Source organism: Syngnathus typhle, linkage group LG21, assembly GCF_033458585.1.
Source record: "Syngnathus typhle isolate RoL2023-S1 ecotype Sweden linkage group LG21, RoL_Styp_1.0, whole genome shotgun sequence".
In the NCBI taxonomy this organism is placed as follows: domain Eukaryota; kingdom Metazoa; phylum Chordata; class Actinopteri; order Syngnathiformes; family Syngnathidae; genus Syngnathus; species Syngnathus typhle.
In genome coordinates this window covers 1,657,922-1,666,657 of record NC_083758.1, presented here as the reverse complement: position 1 = coordinate 1,666,657, position 8,736 = coordinate 1,657,922, and the positions used below count along the sequence as shown (strand labels likewise).

General features: G+C 46.4%; 1 non-coding gene across 1 annotated transcript; it reads right to left on the bottom strand.

Moving 5' to 3' along the window:
* Positions 1 to 7,057: 7,057 nt before the first annotated feature.
* LOC133145876 (U2 spliceosomal RNA) lies at positions 7,058 to 7,248 on the bottom strand. Its single transcript, XR_009711124.1, has one exon. It is a non-coding gene; the product is annotated as a U2 spliceosomal RNA (small nuclear RNA).
* Positions 7,249 to 8,736: the final 1,488 nt, after the last annotated feature.

Below are 8,736 nucleotides of genomic sequence, written 5' to 3'. Positions count from 1 at the left end.
AGAACAAAGCACGTTCTCATTAAGAGCATTGAAAACAAAACGCTGGTGTTCTTCCAAGGGGGAAGGGCCACATTGAATATTGATAATTACATCAACTGCCATTAAAATAGCAGAAAGGTCAGTTGAGGTAGTCCTTGGAAATTACAAAAGGGTAATTTCTTTTGAGGTAACGTTCAATCGGGAAAAAGTGACCCAAAGGGAGCCTTACCTCTTAGAGAAATGCCGGGAACAAGAAAATGGAACAATGACGTTATTGCATGTAAGGTGGCTATCTTTGTTGCCACTTTGTTAACTTCAGCAATATGGTATTTGTGGGAACTAAGTCATAATGAGTAGGGGAGAGATGAGTGAACAACTTATATTGATCACTCCAAAAAAAATTATGCTGCATTGTAGCGATTTAAAAGATCAATTTGACCTTTGCAGGATGATCTGCTGTGTCAGATCTGGACTGCCATGAAAGTATGATGTTTATATGTGTACTTTGTCAACAACCGCTGTAGATGTTAAAGAATGGGATGAATATATCTAAAGTGAATGTGGATAATTTGTTTCAGGTAACTAGTATTAGAGTAAACTGCTAAACGGAGCAATTGATTGCTAATGGCAAAACAAGCTGTAAAGACAAACAAAATTTAATATGTCATATGTATGGGTTTGTGACCATTGCCTTATGTTGTACCGTCACCATTGATCAAAGATTGTGTGAAATCTATCACGTATATTGGATTATGAAATGTGTGACAGAGCATTCTTTATAGTAATATCCATTGAAGAAAGAAAAAAGAAGCCATTGCTTTCAGAGAATGTAGTCAAGCTAAATTGTATATGTATCAACATCCCAAGATCTGAAAAAAGAAAAAGCTGGTAAAAACCAAAATATCTTTGAATTTGACAGCCGACGATGATCTGACCGAAATTGATGCAATTGGTGTTCCCAGAGGAGTACCGGATAAGTGTAAGCTGGTGAATCAGATAGCAGCTGGTTTTGAATCCACCCTGTGTTGGTGGTGTACTCTTAACAAAAATGTCGACAGGATCAACTACATCCATTACAACGTGCAGAGGCTTGGAAATTGGACCGAGGCGGGTTTCAGGGCGGTCTACTCCCAACTGGCCGCGACTTCCCTCATGGCTTTCCAGAACCGAATGGCCCTTGATATGCTGCTCTCAAAAGAGGGTGGTGTCTGCGCCATGTTTGGTGAGCAATGCTGCACATTCATTCCAAATAATACTGCCGCTGATGGAAGCCTGTCCCAGGCCCTTGAGGGCCTGAGGACCTTGAATGGGAAAATGAAGGAACGCAGTGGAGTGAACACGGAGGTTTGGAACGACTGGCTAAACGTGTTCAGACAGTACCGTACCCTGGTTTCCTCGGTCCTAGTCTCCCGTGCCGTTTTTTTCTGCTGTTTTGACCTTGTGTGGATGATGTTGTATTCCGTGTCTCCGGTCTCTAATTAACAGGTTAATTACAACTGCTATCTCTCCAGCAGCTGAGACTTTTTCGTTGCTCCAAGGGAACGACTTTGCGACTGACGAGGGTTGTCGCTCTAGCGATGGCTCCATATTTGAGGCTCCTCTGGTAAACCTGTCCGGTTTGTTTCCCGACTCTGACATTGATCAATCTCCTCCCGGGTGTAAATTTGTTCTTATGAATTGTGTTCTTACGGCTGAAAATCTTTTTTGAAATGGCCGCTTTTAGGTGATAAGATGGTCTCTGAGAACTTATGATAAACAGGAGGGAATTGTTAGAAAAATGTATATATATGTTATCATGCGTTCTCTAATCAATGCCTTACCGCAATATTACTGCATTATATGCTTGCTGTTTGGCCTTGCTGTTTTTATGATGTACCACGGAAGGACAGTTCCTTTCTAACAAAGACCACTTTGTTAGACAACATGCCTCATTGCTGTCTTGCACCCCAGATGAACCTCCAAGTGACCATTAAAGTCAGGGTTTCCTAACTATCTTGATCGTAGGATTAGGTTGGAATGTATATAACCAGTAATAAATAACTTAGTTTGTTGCATCCTACACAATGTCGTAAAACTTCCCTTGCTATGTTTTTACTTGAGGTCAAAGGTTTTCTCTTCTGTATCCAGTCCACTCAAACTCCTCTTCCCAGATGTCTTTATTAGTATGTAAACACCTAGTGATTTTTCCTTACGAGGCAAAGCCCACATGCTTTCCCCCTCCTTTCTTTAGGGGCTTGTCTCACACTGTGGGTAGGGCAAATCCAAATAAAAAGAGCGGGAGTGCCTACAGATATTTAGTGTGTGTAGAGATTGTATTAAGCTATCTGTACTGCACTCCTCGCGAGAAAAGACTTAATATTTCTGTCTCACTTGTGGTTTGTTTGCTGTTGCTCTTCTCTTAATAGTTATTCAGTCATTGAAATAAACCTGACAATAGTAATAATACAAACCTTTACGACATATGGATTTTCTAATACATTTAGTGTCATACTGTGGTAAAATTCTATTCTGGTATCATGCAATGTATATCTCACTAGTAAGCCTAAGTGTGACCGGATCATGTTTCGGGTCAGGTTCGTGCGGGATTGTTTGGGCCTTGGTCCATGATCTCATTGGCACGAGACATCTGGTTTCCATTAACAACTGACAAGATATGCACCCGAGTGAGGAAAGGGAGGCTAACTCATAAATAATGAGGAGATATTGGGAGTAATCTGTTGGTCCTTTCTTTAAGACCCTTCCTGGTGCAGATAGGTTAGCAACAAGAGAGATTTAGAGGTTCAACAGAAAGACAGTTAAAAGAAAACAACATTATTAATTTGGACAGTTGCAGGCTAACAGGAGCATGAGAAAGAAGAGCTAAGAAGCGGGATCCAATTTGATCAGGGAGATTGGAAATTCACAACACCATATTCTAAGTCACATTTTTGAGCAAGCATGACACAGGTAATAACGTTTGAGAGGTCAAGACATAGATCAGGGCTAGATGTGGAACGCAGACCTCGTTGAGTTAATTTTAAATAATGATACTGAAGACAATGTACTGTCTCATTAAATAGGAACTATAGACAGAACGTAGCTCGAAAATAGGATGAGTTGCAGGACTTACAATATAAAGACGAGATCGCTGTTACTAGGAGAATTTGAAGTTTGGTAAACAAACGTTACTAGCGAATTGATGGCAGCAGCTACATTTGGTTACAAGTTTGATGTCCCAGTCTGTCACTCTCAGTGCCAGGATCCCTGAAAACTCAATCCCGAGACTCTGCCTGCAGCCATGGACGTCTACAAAACGGTGCCTGGCTTTGAGGCACCTTTGACCTTTGGCAAGGACAAAGAAAGACTATTGTTGTACTTGTAGGGGGACAAGTACACTCGGGAAGAAAAGACGACATCCTCGGGGACGAGAAAAGACAGTGAGAAGTGGAGGAACTCACAATGTTGAAGAAAAAATGGACATTTGAACAATGGACTCATTCGAGAGTGATGGATGGGTTGACTCAACAACAAAAGAACACCATCTTGAGAGGGTGAGGTGCGGCAAAAGATATGGACTTGAAATGTCCAACGACCAAATCGCACTCCGTGCTGTGGCGGTGCTGAAACTTCGTGGGGCTTGGGGTAAAGTGGAAAGGAGCTTCATTGTGCACTGGGTTTGACAGAACTGAGGAGATTTGATAAAAAATTGAATAATGCGTAGAGCTACAGAGAAACTCATCATAATCGGAGACTGAACAGATTTGGATAGGACAAATAGGCTAAAACGGTAGGAAACAAGAGCGAGATCTGATGTTTTGGCTCATCAGGCATAAGTCAAAGTCAAAGTCAAAGTCAGCTTTATTGTCAATCTCTCCACATGTCACAACACACAAAGAGACCGAAATTACGTTTTTCTCTATCCCACGGTGACGAGACACATAACACGATAGACATACATGTACGCGACACAATATAAAAACAAGAAGGCAAAAATTCTACCAATCAATAGTAAGAGTGATGAATAAATAATAAATAAACAGATAACACAATAAATAACGGAGCCAGCAAGCATAGCGCAAAAGTAAAAAACATCATAAACAAAAAGGCACAAACAATAAATAAGAGTAATAACAAATAATAAATAATAAGAGCCAGTGTGCATTCAGACAGTCCAGACAGTAAAAGTACAGGACGCTACGCAGAACGGGGGAGCGAGTTCAGGATCCTAACAGCCTGGAGCATGAAGCTGTTTGAGAGTCTGGAGGTGCGGGAGCGCAGGCTTCTGTACCTCTTCCCAGAGGGCAGAAGCTCGAACAAAGAGTGAGCGGGGTGACTCGCATCACTCACAATCGTGGTCGCCTTGCGGGTGAGATGGGAGGTGTAAATGTCCTTCAAGGAGGGGAGCGAAGCACCAGCAATCTTACCAGCAGTGTTCACTATGCGCTGCAGGGCCTTCAAGTTGTAGTCAGTGCAGCCGCCACCCCCAAAACAGCAATAATTGAGCAATTGAGTTAGATACATTTTAGAATAGGACATTTGGACTAAAGTGAATTCAGTCAAGAGGAAGCTAGGTTGCTCAATGTACCTACTCAATAAAATAGTAAATTCGTTGCACCACGGTGGAGTTTGGGTGGTCAGAATGTTGGATACGTTAAATTTTTGACTTTCACACAATCATGCATAGGAGTCGCACAAGGCGACAGTTAACAAGACAATGACTGCAGTAGGGATCACTTACGACTGCACCGACATGGAAAAGTAGAAGCAAGGGAGTTGAGTAAGGGATTATATGCGGAACAGTCCGCTATACAGTTACCAATAGGAGGTTCTATCAAAAGGAGCTACATGTGAGATGTATGGAATCCCTTTGTCTGTGTTCTGTGTTCTGTGTTCGTGCGTAATCTCTGTAAAGTTGTGTCAGGCTGTTGTCGTTTGTCTGAGCCTTGGGTGCGCGCTCGGTGTGTGTGCGTTTATGTGCACACCCTGTGTGTGTGCGAAAGTGTTAGGAAGAAGACGGCATGGATAAGGGAATCTCCTTTAAGACAGGAGGCAATAAATGGGAAAGCCCCTGTCATAAACGGTCTTTGGTTAGGAGGAATCATTAGGAAGTGCTCAAACTCTTCTTTCAAACACTCCTATCTGCCTCGTTAAAAAGGGCATTACAATTGACTACAGGAGTTGCAAAAAGCAGATGAAGAACATAGGTAGCATGATCAGGGCCCTCAGGCTGGAGGATGTGTCAAATGCAAATTTACTGCCGCCTGATCTTTCCTCCTCACAGGTCGACAACCCCATCAATCCAGGAGACTGGGTCTACATCAAGGTCATCAAAAGAAAGAACTGGGCCAGCCATGGTGGGAGGGACCATTCCAAGTCTTGCTGACTACCCCCCTCCGCAGTGAAGATTGCTGAACGACCCGGCTGGATTCACCTTAGCCAATGCAAGCTACAAGGAGTGCTGGACCCCTCATTTTGGGACGGTGGCGAAGTCTGCAAACAACGATCCCAACTCCGCTAGGCGGGGGGATGTCTCGGTGTTCCTGTCATCTTAGTAGCAACGGGGCTCCACATGCCGGGTGGATCCTCTGCTGCGTTGTGGTTGGAGCATGCTATGGTCTATGGACACATCTGAACAGACCAAGTGATAATGTTGACCGTGGGAAACGATGGTCACACGATGAGAACTTTGAGGACTGGTCATGAGACCCCAGAAACCCATACGAAACCAACGCTTGGTACTGGTATGTGAAGGTCGCTGTGAGAGCGCACACACAGGAGGGATGTTATCTGTGTTTCCAAAAACTCCCCTTGCTCCACACAAGTTCACTTGGAGGCCAGAGCAATGAATGTCACTGAAGCGAAATGTATGGCATCCATGGGAGGAGATTGATATCAACACCGTACTGTCAGTCAGTGACGCTACCCCTACCGCCCTGGACTCGCAGGAATGAATCTGGGATCAAACTATTTTGGATTAATCCCAATGTGACTGTTGGAGGACGCCAGATGCCACAAGTGGCCTAAACCAGGACGCTACCTGGAATGGACTACACGTGTTTCATCCAAGAAAACAAGACCCACGGATGCATTCACGACAACTGTTCTCCAGGAGGGAACTGGATGGGAGCTTTGGACATCACCGCTGTGTGCCAGGATGGGAGAGCCATTTCAAGGTGTATGGGCTCTCCTGCCAACATGGCTGTACCATTGGACGGGTCCTACTTCATTCGGAACGGATCATGGCTTTATTTTTATTTTCTTATTGATAGCATTATGGTCGCCTAAGGCAGAGGGACCGTGTGAGACTTTTCCTGCGTATTAACATCGGCCAGCAGGTTTTTAGATCACACAATAAGTTTAATCTGGAGTATTGAGGAAAGTCCTCATCTTCACTGGGAGTTGTTGCTATCATTGTTTGTTGTTTTTGTCATGTTTCACCCTACACGCTCCCCAGCCCATTCGCTGTCATCTCAGTTTTTTTTATTGATTTTTTTATTATTGTTTTTACTATTCTTCTTTATATTTTCTTACTTATGTTTTATTGATCTGGTTCACATAATCGTATGATAAAACAGGAGGGAGATGTCAGGGTTTTCCAAAACTATCTTGATCATATGATTATGTTGGAATGTATGTAACCAGTAATGAATAACCTTGGTAGATTAGTTTTATGCTTATGTTGGTGTGTAACCAGTAATAAATAACCTAGCTTGTTCCATCCTACACAATGTCGTAAAACATCCCCTGCCCTGCTAATCTAGAGGTCAAGGGCCTTTTTTACTTGTCTATTCAGTCTATGGTCACCCCCACCCTTTTTCTCTTAATAAAGATGGTCTTGTGGGAAGCGAGAGTCAGACGTCATTCGATCATTGCTGTACGCACAGTGACGAATGGACTCTCCGCCTGCAGGTGCCCAAAACGACTAACTTGTCTCCGAGTGGTTCTTGCAAAATAAGTTAGAGTGAGCACCACTCTAACAGTGAGCACACAACATGAACTTGAATCAAATCCGATCAAGACGTCGTTGACTTTCTGCTTCATCCTGTGAGAATGAAGCTAACGGATTGTGATGTAAACTACTTTTTATTTGCCCAGTAGAGGGGGGCGCACCGCTCCTGGAGGTACTGCAATACCAGGTCGATGCATAGAGTGGACGGAGCAAGCCCCTATACCATCTCCCTGTTGCGAAAATCCAATATATACATGGTCCCCGGATAGGGAACGTATCAGATATTAATCTGATAAGAACAGATACTACACCTGGTCTTAGCCAAAAGGCCGAGAAGCGATGTACTGAAACTGGTCTGAGGAAACCACTTAAATAAAGAGACTGTGGTGTGCAAGGACCGGAGTCGGAGGCGGAGTGATAAATGACGGTGCCAACGGCAGTTGTTTTAATGACATTTATAATTAGCTTCTCTCAACCACGGGCCGACTCTTTTCCCTTCGAGATCCTAACACACACTCCTCAAACAGGAAACTCCCACACGTGTAAAACATCCCACCGGAACTCGGCAACGTGAACTTAGGTTCCGGGTGAATTATGTCAACCCACTACACAAGCCCCCCCAGAATTCACCCATAGTCAAAATCCCCGCGCCGGAAAGGAACGACAGCCCGACCACAGCGGGTGTAGGTGGCAGGGGCTGGCAGGGGGTCAAGGGTAGGGGGCGCCGCCGGAAAGACCGCTGGGCTGGACGGTCGCGTTGTCGGTCGGGCAGGCGGGAGCTCGGTCAGGTCGGAGGGGCGAGGCGCTGGGGGGCGTCCGCGGCGTGGGGCCTGCGCCAATTCCAACGTCCGGGAAACATCCACGTGGGCAGGCTTAATCCTATCAACCGAGATAGTCTCAGGCCTACCGCCGATGTCCACGACCATGCTCTTACTCCCGTGCTGCAAGACCTTAAAAGGCCCGTCGTAAGGCGGACGCAACGGCCCGCGGTGGGCGTCGTGGCGGATGAACACAAAACCCGCCGAGCGTAGGTTGGTGGGCACCCGGGAAACAGGGGTGCAGTGCCGTGACGTGGGGACAGGTGCGAACGTCCCGGCAACTTCCAGCAGGGAGGACCGCTGCCCTGCCGCCGACCAAGGCGTTGTGGCGTCTGGAATGAAGTCCCCTGGAACTCGTAGTACCTGGCCGTAGACGAGCTCAGCGGACGAGGACTGCAAGTCCTCCTTAGGGGCCGTCCTGAGGCCCAGCATGACCCAGGGAAGTCTGTCCACCCAGTTGCCATCCACCAGACTGGCGCGTAGAGCAGCCTTCATGGAGCGGTGGAACCGCTCGCACAGCCCGTTAGCCTGGGGGTGATAAGCGGTGGTGCGGTGCAGCTTGACGCCCAGGCCTCCAGCAACCACATTCCAGATCTCGGAAGTAAACTGTGCACCCCGGTCCGAGGAGAGGTCTGAAGGTGTTCCAAAGCGCGCGACCCATGTGCCAATAAACGCCCGGGCCACGTCAGCAGCCGAGGTTGAGGAGAGGGGGACGGCCTCAGGCCAACGGGTCGTCCTGTCCACCATGGTGAGGAGGTAGGTGAAACCATGGGAAGGGGGGAGCGGGCCCACAAGGTCGATGTTGACGTGGTCGAACCTCCTCTCGGGGACAGTGAACGGCTCCAACGGGGCCTTGGTATGGCGGTATACCTTCGCACGCTGACAAGCCACACACGAGTCGACCCAGGCCCGCACGTCCCTCTTCAGCCCTTTCCAGACGAACTTCTGAGCCACCAGCCTCACGGACGCTTTTCTGCCAGGATGGGACAGGCCGTGTATCGCCTCAAAGAC